At 43.9% G+C, this 15,984-nt stretch overlaps 1 long non-coding RNA gene across 1 annotated transcript in view; it reads left to right on the plus strand.

Annotated features, from left to right (window-relative positions):
• The window catches only part of LOC309531740, a 119,234-nt gene extending 104,669 nt beyond the window's left edge, over window positions 1-14,565 (plus strand). The window contains exon 3 of the long non-coding RNA XR_014219408.1: window positions 14,159-14,565. This is a non-coding gene — a long non-coding RNA (uncharacterized lncRNA). The remainder of the gene's footprint in view (window positions 1-14,158) is intronic.
• Window positions 14,566-15,984: the final 1,419 nt, after the last annotated feature.

Raw genomic sequence — 15,984 nt, forward strand, 5'->3', positions numbered from 1 at the left:
CTTCAGGTTACAGACTCCGCTAACCCAGAAATAGTACCTCGGGTTAAGAACTTTGCTTCAGGATGAGAACAGAAATCGTGCAGCAGTGGTGCAGCGGGAGCGGGAGGCCCCATGAGCTAAAGTGGTACCTCAGGTTAAGAACAGTTTCAGGTTGAGAACGGACCTCCAGAATGAATTAAGTACTTAACCCGAGGTACCACTGTACAGAAGGTGACCAGACTGGAGGCTGAATCTGGTGTTATTTTGAGGGTGATTTTTTTTTTTTTAAAAAAAGGGTAGATTGGTAAGTGCATTTTGAAAGATAGTAAGTGTCTTCCAGCTCTCTAATTCTTTGCATTTATTCTCTTGAACATTGCCGTTTGGCTAAAACCATTTTGTTTCCCTGTTTTTAAAAGCCACGTGTTGTTTAAACTGTGAATGAGTGCTGCCAGTACCTGGCTTTCTTGCAGAAACTGCTGCTGAGACGGAGGATCCAACTGCACTGGTTTTTTGTGTTTTTTTTAAGGAAAACTTTATAATTGGCCGAGTTGCAGTGACTGTGTCATTCTGCGTTCCTTGTTCAATTCTCCCCGCATTCCAGCCCTTTCGTGAATGTGATTTCCGGACCTCCCTTTGGGGATCTTTCTTGGTCCTCCACCATCTCTCTCTCTCTCTCTCTCTCTCCTTGGGCGTCTCGGCTGAGCTCCATCGCCTACACAGTTTCACCTGCTGAATGCTGATAGTGACAGGAGCAGATAGCACTTGGGGGCAGTGACATTCCCCCTGTGTCAAAAAGAATCTAGCAGGCGGTGAATGCAAGAGCTGTACATCACCTTCCTCTTTCTCTTGCCCTGGGGCCAGTGCTGCTTCCTGCTAGAAGAACAACCTTATTCCCTGTCCTTCAAGACCTTCAATTATTTCCCAGAATGCCCAGCGTGGCTCATAGCAATGCATGCTGTGGGAGCTGGCCGCTGTATACGTCAGGCTTATCTGCTTTCGGTCTTCCTTCTCTGCCTGCGTCTTAGCTCAGGGTCCTTCATTATATTCAGCCATACATTTATTTATGGCTCTTTCATTAAAAATGCTCAAAGCAGTGCCTGTGGGGAACCACAGGAGGGGCGAAGTGCGTTTCTGGAGAAGGGCGAGCTCTGTTCCACACACTAGGTTTCGGCTAGAGGAATAGCGGTTCATTTCACTTTAATGTTCCCACCGTCCATGTATTTATTTACTCTGAAGTGAGTCCTATCGATTCGGATGGAGTTAACTTCCAAGCCAGCGCCTTTTAAGATTGCTGCCCTGCACTAATTTAACGATGGTCATAAAGGGCTCTGAGGACGTGAAAAGTGGCTCTCTGTCAAGGAACCTGAAAGGCGGCGAGAGGAATGGGGAAGGTAATTGTGTGTATATGCGGGGGGAGGAGAGTTCCCCAAAGATGGTACACGGAAAAGAAAAGAAAGAATTTGCCAGGGCATCAAAGAAAGACGTAGAGAAGGTGAAAAAAGATGTAAAGTTTAAAGAGAAGCCGTGACAGATTCTCTCCACCTGGGGCGTGAGCCTGGCTTCCATTTCACAATTTGCGTGGCAGCTCTACGTGCCATCAAGTCAAAGACAACAACAACAACAACAACAACAACAACAACAACAACAACAACAACAGTAATAATACTTTTTATATCTGATTGGGTTACCCCAGCCACTCCGAGCAGCTTCCAATATAATATAAAAACACAGTGAGACGTCCGACATTAAAAACTCCCTGATACAGAGTTGATTCCAGGTGTCTTCAGAAAGTAATGTAATTGTTTATTTGTTTGACATCTGATGGGAGGGTGTTCCACAGGGCGGGTGCCACTACCAAGAAGGCCCTCTGCCTGGTTCCCTGTAACTTCACTTTTTGCAGTGAGGAAACCGCCAGAAGGTCCTTGGAGCTGGACTTCAGTTTCTGGGCTGAACAATGGGGGTGGAGACACTCCTTCAGTCATGAATAGTGCCCCTCCCCTCCCCTCTACTTCAGGTAGGCAGCCAGACTTTTCTTCTCTTCTAAATCTTAGCTGGAAAACTAGGATTTACCATCCTGATAGGAAACATCAGTGTATTGTGTGGGTGGGTGTCATCCTCCTCTACTGCTGTTATCCTAATGTGGGTGCTTAAATAGTGTTATGGACAGGATCAACCTAGAAATAAATAAATGCTAGGCTTTTGGTTATTTGTGGTATGAAGGGAGAATGCAAGCTGGGTGGGAATTCCTGGGCTGGCTTATGCAAACCAGCCTGGCTGGCTGGGGGAAGAACATTACAAAAAGGTGCTGGTGAGCCATAGAAGGATCCTTAGGCCTGGGGAGTCAGATGTCACAAGGGTCCATAGCTGTCAACTTTTCCCTTTTCTTGCGAGGAATCCTATGCGGAAATTTCCCTTAAAAAAGGGAAAACGTTGACAGCTATGCAAGGGTCGCTGGGGTAACTGTGTGTTTGAGGGGACCGGAAAAGGGTTTTTTGAAGCAGGGGCTTCTGGGAAGGATGAAGAAGGAAAAAAACAAAACAAAGGATGAGATGCATTCTGGCAGGAGAGAAGGAAAGGTTGCCTGCAAAGCTTTGAGCCAGGCTGTAAAATCTGGAGTCCCTCCATGCAGACTGAAGGTGTATATAATCGAGTAAACCATATTTCTTAAAGCACGACAATCTCTGTGAATTCTCCAAAGGGACACAGACCCTGTATGTGGGCCTGTGACCCCATGCGCTGTTGCCACTGCTTGGCAGAGAGAGGGGGGCAGACACCGGGCTTTTGTAGCAATATTTTATTTCACATTAAAGAGACCTGGATACCATAACTCTGCACTCTCCGTTAAACTCCTCCTTTCCCCTCTTCAATTAATCTGCCCTAGTATGCCTTTATTTAGCCAAAATTCCAGGGCTTTGAAAGAGGATCCTTATAAGGTCCAAAGAATGGGCATAATCCCTTGTTTCCTGTGTATTGTGCATATGGAGTCTTTGTTCCATGAACTGTTAATTACCCACACGTGGGTCAGGTCTATTTCCCACCTCCACAGATGTCAAGGTTCGAACTGGTCGAAGTTGCCTGACATTGTGGCTGGAACTGGAAGCACAGCCTTGCTGATCCTTGGTCACATGGAGAACAATGTGTGAAGAAGGCCAGAGTTTGATGAGCTCCCTGAGAAGCCTAATGGCCACCATTGGTCTTCCTTAAAAAGCCTCAGATCTCAGAATTCTGTGGGGGAAAGCAATGGCTGTTAAACCAACGCATAGAGCAGCCTGTTGCGTCCTCTGTACAGGAAATCTGCAGGAACAAACCTCTTTCCATTCAATGACTGCTCCCAAATCAAGGCAATTATGCATGTTTGAGGAGTGCTGTGTGTCTGAGAAGTAAATCAGTTTTAGCACAGAGCAGGTGCCATCTGGCATCACGTTGTGTGTTGTGTTAGCATTGCCTCCTGGTCAATTTGAAAGGTGTTTTCACACACGGGGTTCTACCAGGCAGTTTATTTTCTCCGGTTTGGTTTGTGAAACCCAAGTGTAAAGCTGGCACTGGACAGATGATTCATCCGCCTCACAGATGCCTTTCCTTCACCTTCTCTCCCGCATTAGCATAAGACGCAGGCGGGAGCCCGGCATGCGAAAATGCCCTAACTTACCTGTAGCGAATCACCTGCTGAATTCACTCCTTGGGGATAGCTCTGCAGCTACCTAGATGTCAACAGATTCGCTCCTGTCAGTATAGAAACCAAAGGGTGAAATCTTAATAAGTGCACAAACCCCTGGAAGAGAGAATATTTTAACATCACTGGACCTTTTCTCATTTGTTTCTAGCCATTGGGGTCAAAGCTGAGGACACACAGAGCCCAGATGCTAAAATGAGGATATCATCTTTGCAGTAGCTGCATCTGGCTCGTTGGCTGACTTCCGGGCTGATCTGCTGGCAATCCCAGATTTGCCTGTGGGTCTGTCATCTGTCATATTGTTAGGCTGCTGACAGGCTGCCTCTGCGTGCCTCGCCTTCCGAGGCGGCTCTGCCTTTCAGCCGCATTTGCTGCTGCCGCTGCTGATTGTATTACAGGTTGAAGAACAAAAGGAAAGAAAACACGGCTGTGGCCTGTCATTTAGAAGTCAAACTCAGGAGAGCTTTCCACCCTAGCTAGGTAGATGTTTGCAGCTGTATGGCACATATTTATCGTGGTAGAGATTAAGGGGGAAACAACAATAACCGCTGGATTTGAAATCCACAGAGACTGTTTTGTCAAAAAGCTGGATTCAAACAGGGTGCAGCCGAGCCAAAGGTCATCCCATTTTAAATCGCATTTGTTCCAGAGGGGAAGCTAAGCACCTGCTTAACCCCCTCTCTCTCACTAAAGTCAATGAGAGTTCATTGTGGTTACATTTGGATGGATTGCATCAATATTCTCATTTTAATCCACATTCTCCCACTAGATCAGCTATAATGGCTTCCTCTAGAGAATTCTGGGAATTGTAGTTGGCGAAGGTGCTGAGAATTGTTTTTAGAGAGCTTCTATCTCCCTCAAAGAAATGTGTTTCACTGCTGGGATGGTGTGACTGCTAAACCAAAGCAATTGAAATAGAATGTTAGGGCTGCCATATAAAGTAAAATTCAGGAGCCTTTGTTGTTGTTTTTTAGGAAACTCGAAATCTCGGGAATATGGAAACCCTATAATACGTACTGTAGGTGTGCACTTTGAAAGCAACATGAAAATCACTGGGTGTCCTTCAAGATCAAGAACAAGACCTAACTTTTGTGCCCCCTGCCTTGAACCCTCAGGACAGCACAGGCTGTACACCAGTAGGAATGTTTTTTTAAAAGTGTAAGTGGGAGATGTAGCAAAAATTGCAGCATGAAGTGCTCATGTCCAGCCAGCCAGCCAAGTTCTCTCTCAGGATGACCCGCTCTGTTCCTCCTCACTTCAATTTTCTTTCCCATCCCCAATAGCACTCAGTGTGTTACTGAGCATGTTTAGTTCTCAAAGTGCTGTCACGTCCATACCCTGCCGCACAGGTTTCACCCCTTGCATTTTTAGTATTTCTGTCAATACCTTTCTCTTGTGCATGGGTATTGCAGTTTTGGATATCTGAAGATTGGCAGCGAGGATATTTTTTACTAGTACTAATGCACATACTGGTGGTAAAGTCATTCTCATGTGCCATATTTGAGGGCATGATCCATACACAAGAAGGAAGTATCCTACTATATAGGATCCAGAGACAGAGAGAGAGAGAGATGGTTTTTTAAAAAAAATACTCTCTCTCTCTCTCTCTCTCTCTCTATATATATATATATATATATAATGTTACAAAACATAACATCATGAAACGAGAGTACAGATACCAAACAAGGCTTAGCCCACAAGAAGTAACAGACAGATACCCGCCAACATTTCTCCGATGAAAATAGGGACATCCCATTCCATAATGATAATTTCACTATATATACCCCACACATCTTACTGGGTTGCCTCAGCCACTTTGGGCAACTTCCAACATACACAAAAACATAATAAAACACTAAACATTTAAAAAAAAAACAAACTTCCCTATACAGGATTGCCTTCAGATGGCTTGGGGATCTGAAAACTCCATACCCCACAACATTTCTCCAATGAAAATAGGGACATTCTAAGGAAAAGTGGGCCATTCCGGGATCAAATCAGAAACCGGGACGGCTACTCCAAATCAGGGACGTCCCTGGAAAATAGGGACACTTGGAGGGTCTGGGACAAAATACAAGACACAAAATACTGTTGAAATGAAAACCACAAGAAGCTAATACAAGAAAATCATAGCCCTATAGTGTCCCACCACAACTGACCATGTTTCTGAGGTGGTTCCCTGTTACACACAGTTACCTGAGGTGCTTTAGAACTTCTTACTAAACATAAGCTTCTGAATCGCAACAATCATACACGTAATAGAATCTATGTAGAATTTAGTCACATGCTGTGCAAAGAAAAATATTTTTGGTAGCACCCTCATTCTAAATAGCTGAACTTGGTCATTTGCCTGTGGCATCTGAGTCGTGTCTATGTGACTCCTGAGCGAAACTGTCAGGCTTGGTAGTTTGTATGAGTTTGCTTCAAAATGGTGACACTTGCTATTAATTGGGTTATTTTCATTTGTACACACACACACACACACACACACACACACCTGGCAGATGCTTACATCAACAATTACTGCTTAGCAGAGAGTTGTGGGTCGTGTCTTGAGCAGACTGTAATTTATCACGCGTTTCCTCATCTCTGCATCCTTGGCACATAATAATTTGGGGGAAATGGTTAAAATATTAAAGGAGGGAGAGAAAACAAATCTCTGTTAACATGCCCAGTGGTGAGAGAAAATTACAGGTTTCATTGTGCATTCTGCACCATCTGCCTCCATACAGAGCTTTAACCTGGAGGGTCTCCCCAGGGAAATAGCTATGGATAAGTTATTCAATTAGAACAGCATTATTGGGCAGCTACCTTGGAGAATTGGGTTGATGATGCTGTGATTATCCTCCTCCTGCATTCCTTCATGTCCCAGACAGGCTGCAATGCTATTCAACTTCCTTAAGTGTTCACTCAGCTATAGAGAAGGTGAGCAATTGAAAAAGGGGCTATCAGGCACTGCCTGGAAGCTTTCAACTTTCTTGGTTTTAAACAGAGCCTATCTATTCTAAGACAAATTGCATTAAAAAAACAACCACAACCACAACTCATCGCAGGGCCCAGTTGTAGCAAAGAACAACAAACCACTGAATCTTTGCGGGGAGGGGATAATTTTATTGTGTGCATTTAATCTGTCGTTTCGTGCCTTAGAATTCAAGGAATGAAATATTACTCATTCCGTTTGGCATCGTTACTGTAGATCTGGGCATACGTGCTGCTTAGAAAGCTGTAGAGTGAAGCCTTTTGTATGTGACATTCAGACGCTTTTAACGCCTTAATTTTGTCACTTCAAAACTTGCCGTGTGCTCGAAGGCAGTTAACAAGTCAAATAACAAATTCACAAAACAAATAAAATTACTTCTTCCCCAACAGAAGCAGCCATAGCCAATGCAAGAGTGAAAACAGTGTATTAGGCATTGAGTCTGAATTTGAAATTAAATGCTTTGCCTGTTTGCCTCTGAAAATTCAGAGAGAGAGAGAGAGATGCTCCTCATTTTGGCAGTTTCTAAAGCCAGCCTCAAAGGACTTTTGTGCTCTCTCTGGGAAAACCCCAGTAACAACCAGTGAGGCAGCATAGGTGGGGCACCATTGCTGGTTGCTGCTAGGTAGATCGCCTCCCTCCTTGTAGCCCAGAGCTTTCCAAACATTTCATGTTGGTGACACACATTTTAGACATGTATCAGTTCATGACACAGTACAGTGGTGCCCCGCAAGACGAATGCCTCGCAAGACAGAAAACTCGCTGGATGAAAGAGTTTTCCGTTTTGGAGGTGCTTCGCAAAACAAATTTCCTATGGGCTTGCTTCGCAAGACGACAATGTCTTGCGAGTTCCTGCTGGTTTTTTTTCCTCCCCCCTTTTTTCTAAGCCGCTAAGCCGCTTATCAGCTAATCCGATAAGCCGCTAAAAGCCGCTAATAGCGCTAATCCGCTAATCAGTCAATGGGCTTGCTTCGCAAGACGAAAAAACCGCTAGACGAAGAGAATCACAGAACGGATTTTCGTCTTGCGAGGCACCACTGTAATTCAGTTTTACTAGCAAACTGGAGGTTAAACTCACCCAGAGGTCGGCAACCTTATCTGAGGATGGGCCCGTCGACGCTCCGTCCATCGGAGGGTGGCCCAGAGTGTGTGTGCATGCGTGCTCTTCCGGGTCAGAGGAGCGCCCATGCGCCCATGCTATTTCCGGTGCTTCTCCGACCTGGAAGTGCACCAGAAATAGTGTGCATGCGCACGGGCCCTTCTCCGTCCCGCACGCGTGTGCACACGCTATTTCCAATGCACGTCCGGGTCGGAGGAGTGCGCATGTGCACAGGCACCATCAACCCAGAAGCTGGTCCCCGTGCCGCACCAGTAAGAGCAGGCGGCGGGGTGGGGGAGCGGCAGGGGTCACGATGGGCTGGTTAGACTAGCCTTGTGAGCCACTACTGGCCCATGGGCCTTAGGTTGCGGACCCCTTTCCAGCCCCAGAAGAAGCGATGGGACACACCTGCCCACTGCAGCCGACACACTAATGTCTCACGACACACATTTTAGAAAGCTCAGACTTTGTAAAAAAATGATTTTCAAATTCATGCATTTCAAAAATTTTAGAATCATTTTAACATTTCAAACATTGCCCCCTCTTTCTGCGGTTCCTTGATTTGTTTATATTTTCTGCATATTCCACATTATCTTAATTTGCTCATTTACTCATCTAATTTAAATGTATACTTTTATAAAATGCAGATTATTATAATAATCCTGCCAATGTTCTTATCTGTTTACAGTTTGTTTGTAAATATTCAATAAACTATTTCCATTCTTTTGTTAAAAGTTTGTTATCTTGATTTCTTATTTTCCCGGTAAGTTTCGCCATTTCTGCGTACAAAGTTTTTGTATCCGTTCTTCTTTCGTCGGGACTTCTTCTTCTTTCCATTGTTGGGCAAGTAACATTCTTGCCACATACATGAATAAATTTCTATACAGTTTGGGTATTTCTTCTCCCTGCAATTCCCCAAAAGAAAGCTCTAACTTAACCACTTGCACTGAGTGTGAGAGAGAAGAAACTAGGATGGGAATCCGTGTTTGCTTTATGGGACCCTGCAGGATGCCCCCTTGTTAAATTACCCACATTGCACTGCCTTTCTCCATCTGGGTAACCTAGAAACCATGATCAGCACAGCCACTAGAAATGGGAAAACCTTCCGGAGGCCGAGAGCAGGCAGGGGCAATGCTGGGGGGCGTCCCGGGGGGCATGGTGCGTATCTCTCCTTAAAAAAAAAAAATTATTAGACAATTTCAACATAGCAAATTATCAATCCAAATAATCAATTACATTATTTCCCCCCCTTTCCCACCCCACCCTCCCTCTCCCCTCCCACCCAGGACTTCCCTCAGCTCCCCTCTCTGGTTTCTTTGCACATATTGTTCTCTGCATGTTATAAAATGGTACATATCCTTGCCTTATCTACCATGTGTTCAACTAATAAATTTGTGGATATTTATTCAAAACCTGCCAAGGAGTCCAGATCATTTTGTTGTCTTGTTGGGCCTGGTGCCATCTTGGGGCCGTGGCACATCGCCCACAGGGGCATGGTGTGTGTCCTGGGGGTGTGATACGCCACCCACAGGGACATGGTGCCCAACGCGGGGGGGGGGGAGCCACGGCACCCTACCCGGATTGTGGTGCCAGGGGCGGTGTGCTCCCCCCACCCCCCTCTTCCTCCGCCAGTGTTCCCAGGTCTAGATGTGGTGCACAGGTAATCTCTGATCAAGAAAAGCTACTGCACGAAGAGTCCTGTGCACTCTAGTCCAGCAAAGCTTAGGCCATGATAAATTTGTTAGCCTTTAAGGTGCCACAGGGCTGTTTGCTGTTATTGCTGCCACATGCTAGAAAATTGCTGTATTACAGACAGCCCTGAATCTGTTCCCTTAAAGTAATTTTTCGCTCTATAAGACGCACCAGACAACAAGACGCACCTAGTTTTTGGAGGAGGAAAACAAGAAAAAAAATATTCTGAATCTCAGAAGCCAGAACAGCAAGAGGGATCGCTGCGCAGCGAAAGCAGCAATCCCTCTTGCTGTTCTGGCTTCTGGGATAGCCGCGCAGCCTGCATTCACCCCATAAGACGCACAAACATTTCCCCTTGCTTTTTAGGAGGGAAAAAGTGAGTCTTAAAGAGCAAAAATTACGGTACATCCCTCAAACTTACTCTCTTAGAAGGGTTGCTTAGGACTGCAATTTTGATTATTGAAAATGCATGCCTTCTAAATGGAAGGGGTGTGTTTATATCACGAAAAACTAACCCCCCATGCTTCCTTAAGGATTTTGAGTATTCCCAGAACTGAGATGCAGAAAGAAGTCTTACTGGACTCTCATAGTCCCCAGCCCAGCCCCAGTATGGAAACCGACTAAGCAGCTCGCAGGTGCACAGCTAGAGTTGATGAAATCATGTACATTGTTGTGAATAGATGCCACAGGGAATCTAAGAATGGCCTTTTTATTTCTTCCAGATGGGACCCTAACAAATGCTCTCCACTCTCCTTAAAGTAAAATATAGACTGACTTGGTAGATATACAGGTTGAATCTTGTTTGTTTTCAGCATAAATGTCATCAAAGCCCAGTAGAATAATAACAATAACAATAATACAATTTGCAAACTATTTTCCCCTCACTAAAACGTGTGTTTGTGTAGTGTGTAGATTTGACAGACTTCCTGTTGCTCACAGATTTTTCAATCTTGTATGGAATCTTTCATACTGATGCTCTAAAGGCAGACGACGTTGGTCTTTACCTTTCTGGCTTATATTTATGACACACAAAGCATTGACTCCTCCAATCCTAGATTTACTGGTTTGAAAACAAGCACCAGTGCTCTGGCTGGAACTGTCTTGTTGCAAGTAAATGTGCTTTGGGTCATAGCTTAGAATTTTATTTTATTTTTATTTTTTTGGAAACTTAGTGTATTCTAGAGTATTCTACACCACGCCTTATGATGCTCAGAAAGGACATAAAGAACAAACTTGGACAGCTCACTAGTCAACACTCTTAAGCACACCCTAGTAATGGCCAGTACATCATATATAAATGTGTGTGTGTGTGTGTGTGTGTGTGAAGTTCAATGTTCCAGTTGTCAGGATTTAGCCTTAGCTATTTTCTCCCTGTTTTTTCCATCTAGAAAGGTGACCATAAGTCTCTATTAGAGTTAGGCTGGAGATCTTCTATAACAAGTCAAATACAACAGTTCTAAACACACTCCAAAGATTTTTTTTAAAAAAAGGTTAAGTCCAGTCACGATCAACTCTGGGGTTGCGGTGCTCATTTTGCTTTACAGGCCAAGGGACGTTTGTCCGCAGACAGTTTTTCTGGGTCATGTGGCCAGCATGACTAAGCCACTTCTGGCGAAACAAGAGCAGCACACGGAAATGCCATTTACCTTCCTGCCAGAGTGGTACCTATTTATCTACTTGCATTTTGACATGCTTTCCAACTGCTAGGTTGGCAGGAGCTGTGGCAGAGCAACGGAAATTCACCCCGTCATGGGGATTCGAACCGCCAACCTTCTGATTGGCAAGCCCTAGTCTCAGTGGTTTAGACCACAGTGCCACCCACGTCCCGCAAAGATGTAGCATCTATCAAAGCTACACTCTCACTTTTAACTCTGCTTTTTAATAGACATGTGCGAAACCCAGAAGAACAGTCTGCAGAAGCTACATTACTCATGACACAACATAAGAGAAAATCAATGGCAGCTTACATGGTGGGGATTGTATCCTCCTGACTATTGTTTCTGCCAAGTAGTCATCTGGAAACCTGTGATGAGAATGATCTGATCCATGTCAAGCTCCCGGGCAATTGCGTAATTCTCTGGCCCCAATGCCTAGAAACCTCTGCAAAGGTAATGGGATCTCCAGAAATAATGCACATTCTGGTAAGCAGATTACCTTTTTTTTAACTACCAGAACCCAACTTGTTGCCAGCTTTCCCAGTTGGAATTGAGGTTCTCATAAGCCTTCCTCCTAATGTGCATGGTTGGACAAGTGCGTAACAATTAGATAAAAGGCCATTTTCTGGGGGCATCTAAACTGCAAAACTCCCTGCAGAGACATACGTCTTTCAGCTGTCAGGTAAAGCCTGTCCTGTTCTCTCACGTCTTTAATAGTTTTAAGTGCCTCTCTGCTATTTTAGCCAATTAGCTCTACATTTATTTAGTTTGCCCTCTGCCAATCTAAAAGTCCTTTATTGCTGCTTGTTTACATTTTTTATTGTTTGGAGTCTTGTGAGCTGCCTCAAGGCCATTTGGCAATGAGGTGCGATAGAAATTGGAATACCTTAAATAATAAAAGTCTAACTATTCCGCATTATTTTGGCCAGTTCTGGAGAGAAATCTCTGTGTAGATCTGGATTTAGATGAATCTCCCTGTCTACACCATAATAATACTCATTCAGCCCCCATTGAACTGGCTTAATGCGCATGTGAATGGGTGTCTGGGGCTACCAGCAGTCATGCATGTCTAGTTGTGAACAAGTAAAGCTGGATAGGGACTTAATATTTTCATTCGAATAACGCACATTGGCTCAGTTTTCCTCCTCCTCGAATACTACTCTGGAATTTAGAAGACTATTCCAGTACGAGTACAGTATCCAGAAAAGTGCTGAACTGGCAAAGAAATGAGTGTCTGTATTTGTCAACTTAACTGACTGAATAATATAAGGAAGTCATAAAAATTCAGAGAAAGAGCCTGACAGAAATTTTGGCATAAGCTAGGCCTAGGGGGGAAATAAAAGACTTCAGGTGGACTAAATCCAAGCAAAATACTTTGGACTGGTTTCATGTTTATTCTTCAGGATATTTAATAACATTTCTTCTTCCAGGGCTATTTTTAGTATATGACAGAATATTGAACACTTTTGTTTTGCTTTTTTAAAAGAAGTAGCAGGACAGTGTTGTCCGAATGTTACTTTGTATTTATGAGAATTGCTGTAACCAAATTTTGGCATAATCAGAAAACTGAGCCAGAGGACCTTAATTCTAAACATCTTACTTTTAAGCCAGTCTCATTAAAATCAGTGCCCACAAAAAAGCCCAACTTTTACTTTTTCTAGACCCAGCCTAGTAAGTTTAGTAAACAATCTGTTTACTTACACGCGCTTCAAAGGTCAGGTTCATGTGCTTTTCATTCATCAGTCAGAAAAGTTGCACAGGCAGTAAAGCTTAGTTCAGTTCCAAAGTGGTGAAAGTTCTTAAAATATTGGTATAGGAACACAAGAATGGTTTATGAGAGTCAAGCAGCTAAGCTGGAGCAACACACCTCTTTACACACTGAATCAGGTAGACTGAGATACAATAGGCTTGATTACCCAAGGTGAGGGAGAGTGACCTAGACTAAGCCTGGCAGGACAGCTTACTCTATGGTCTTAACCCTTTCATGCATGAATTAGACTTAAGCATGTTGGTTATATGATTCTGGATATCCCAGAGGATCAGAGCTTCTAAATGACTTAGAGAGATGGCATGAGAGCTACTGAACATGAAACTGCGTTTATCTGCTTTTCTTTCCATGGATCTGTATTTGATGGGTCTAAATTAAACAAGAGCTTGTTGCTCATAATATGTGAAGGAAGTTTAAAGGACATCTAATCTGTCATATTCAAAGACACCACACAACTCTATTCTGAGATGATTTTAGAGGAGTTCTTTAGAATGAAATATTCTTAGGTAGCTTTCGAAGGATTAGCTCATCATGTTTCTGTATATTAGTAAAAGTCAATACATCCCTTTAAAAGAATAGCAATTACTTAAAATGTTCATCTGAAGTGATGATGATAAAGGAAGAGCAAAAGACTTGTGTTTTCTCCATTGTTGCTTCTGGGTTGCATGCAAAGTAGGGAGATAATTATACTAGAGGGAATGTGACAAGACCCAGATGGAAGAACGTAGGAATCACACTTTCTGAAGCCAAACTTCCAGGAGGCTGCTAACCATGGATTTTTAAATTCTGGGTCCTTGAGCAGAGCCAAGAAAGGGAAGCCATGATATGCAAAGTCAGCAAGACAGAACCTAGATATAGATTGGTTTCTGTTACATTAATAGAAGTAAATCCTGACACAAGAAGGCTGCAATCCTATACCCCCTTACATATCCATTGGACTCAGTGAGACTGACTTCTGCATAGCTATGCCCTGGAAGTGTAGAATAGAGGAAAAAGAACAAGAAGTTGCAAGCTAATAAATGCAACTTCCAATAGCTGGACACAGAGGCAGCACACGCACCATTCAGTTAAAGCAAACCCACCCCAAAGAATCATGGGAAGTGTAGCTTCCCCTACACAGAACTACAATTCCCAGCACCCTTCACAAACTGAAGTACAGGTGGGGGGTGGTATAAGTTAATTATAAGAAATATCTGTTCAGCGCCCTGCCTCCTAGATTTATACCACCTAATGGATGCTTTACATTCCCCAAACTTCTGAGCTTTCGGTTTAATTTTAATTATATTTTTTCCCACATTTGTTACTGCTTAGGGAGTGAAAAATCGCAATAAGCTGCTGGTGCTATTTGAATGATTTACTGTGCTGTTGATCTACGCTGTTTCATCTTACCAGTAAAGATCAAGTAGGTGGCAGTCTTAAACCTTTATTAGGGAACTGTCATATCACTCTCAGCCCCCATCTGATAATGGAGACGATTGTGATACCGTCTGGATGCGACACCCACATGCAGCCATGCAGCTCTCATCTTGCAGCACAGTGATAACGCTGGGCTACATTGCAGATCTGTCTTTGCTACTACATGACTCACTCCCTTCTTCGCCCAATCTGCAGTGCAAGGAGAAAAGGACTGCACTGTGTTGAAGTGTTGTTGTAATCTACACTCTCAGACTCATCCCCCTCCTCCTGCAATGAGACAATGCATTGGAGTTTGCATTGGCAGGGCACTTTGTTGTTGTTGTTCTGTTCCATTTTATTTTAGTCCTTCTGCTGGTTGATTTTATCTTGCTTTTAAGGTCAGGTTCCGCCTTTTAGTTCTTGTCCTGTTGTTTCATGTTATACTATTTCCATTTTGATTCTTTTCTCTCTTTTTTAATATAAACTCACTGGGAAATTTGATTTAAGGTTGTAAACAGTATTTGAAAAACCTCATATTTTAAGAAGTTGTGCGAAGTGAAAGCTGGACCATAAAGAAGGTTGATCGCCGAAGAATGGATGCTTTTGAATTCTGGTGCTGGAGGAGACTCTTGAGAGTCCCATGGACTGCAAGAAAATCAAACCTCTCCATTCTGAAGGAAATCAGCCCTGAGTGCTCACTGGAAGGACAGATCGTGAAGCTGAGGCTCCAGTACTTTGGCCACCACATGAGAAGAGAAGACTCCCTGGAAAATACCCTGATGTTGGGAAAGATGGCGGGCACAAGGAGAAGGGGACGACAGAGGACAAGATGGTTGGACAGTGTTCTCGAAGCTACCAGCATGAGTTTGACCAAACTGCGGGAGGCAGTGGAAGACAGGAGTGCCTGGCGTGCTCTGGTCCAGGGGGTCACGAAGAGGCGGACATGACTAAACGGCTCAACAACAACACATATCTCGGGGGGACTTCTGCGTGAAATAATATGTCATTGAGACAGACCGTGAGGTCCTCTACTTGCAGCTGCATTTTGACTGGGAGTGGGCAAGCTGGTGACAGGGTACCAGGGACTATTGGGAGAAATGGCCCCTAAGAGCATTTGGGGTAGAAGCAGTAAAAACAGGAGAAGCGGCATGAGATCAATGGCAACAAGAGATCTGCTTCAGAATGCCTTGTGCCCTCCCTGATTCTGAAGCAACAATATACGTATCTGCTTAAAATTCTGCCTATGTGCCCTCCCTACCACAAGCCATCGTCTACAGTAGGCAAAGGCAGACTTTTGCTTGGGGTCCGCTTTGGGGAATGGGTTTACTAGAGCCTTCAGAAGCAGCAACCAACCAGGTGCCAAATACTGGCTCTGGGAGCAAAAACATACACTTTGATTTATGCTTCGGAGTTCACTCTCAGCCCAGGATTTTGTTTTCAGTACCAGAACTGAACTCATCGTCCTTCCACACAAACTGTGTTCCTTGCTATTTTTCCTCCATTAGAGTAGCCTAATGTGTGTGTAAAGTGAGGGATCCTTTTAGTTGTTGGTATGGTTAAATAATTTGGAGAGAGTGATCCTGGAGGGTCTACTGCAAATCTTCTAGAGATCTACCAGTTGATCTGGAGCTACCTTCTCACCTACAGGTATGAACATTGAATCAGGCTGGAACTAGACACATCAAAGAAGCGTTTCGGTTAAACGCATTGCAAACTTTGTATGAGAAATCAGGTTGGCAAAAATGG

The sequence above is a fragment of the Podarcis vaucheri genome (assembly GCF_965113315.1).
Source record: "Podarcis vaucheri genome assembly, chromosome: 4".
In the NCBI taxonomy this organism is placed as follows: Eukaryota; Metazoa; Chordata; class Lepidosauria; order Squamata; family Lacertidae; genus Podarcis; species Podarcis vaucheri.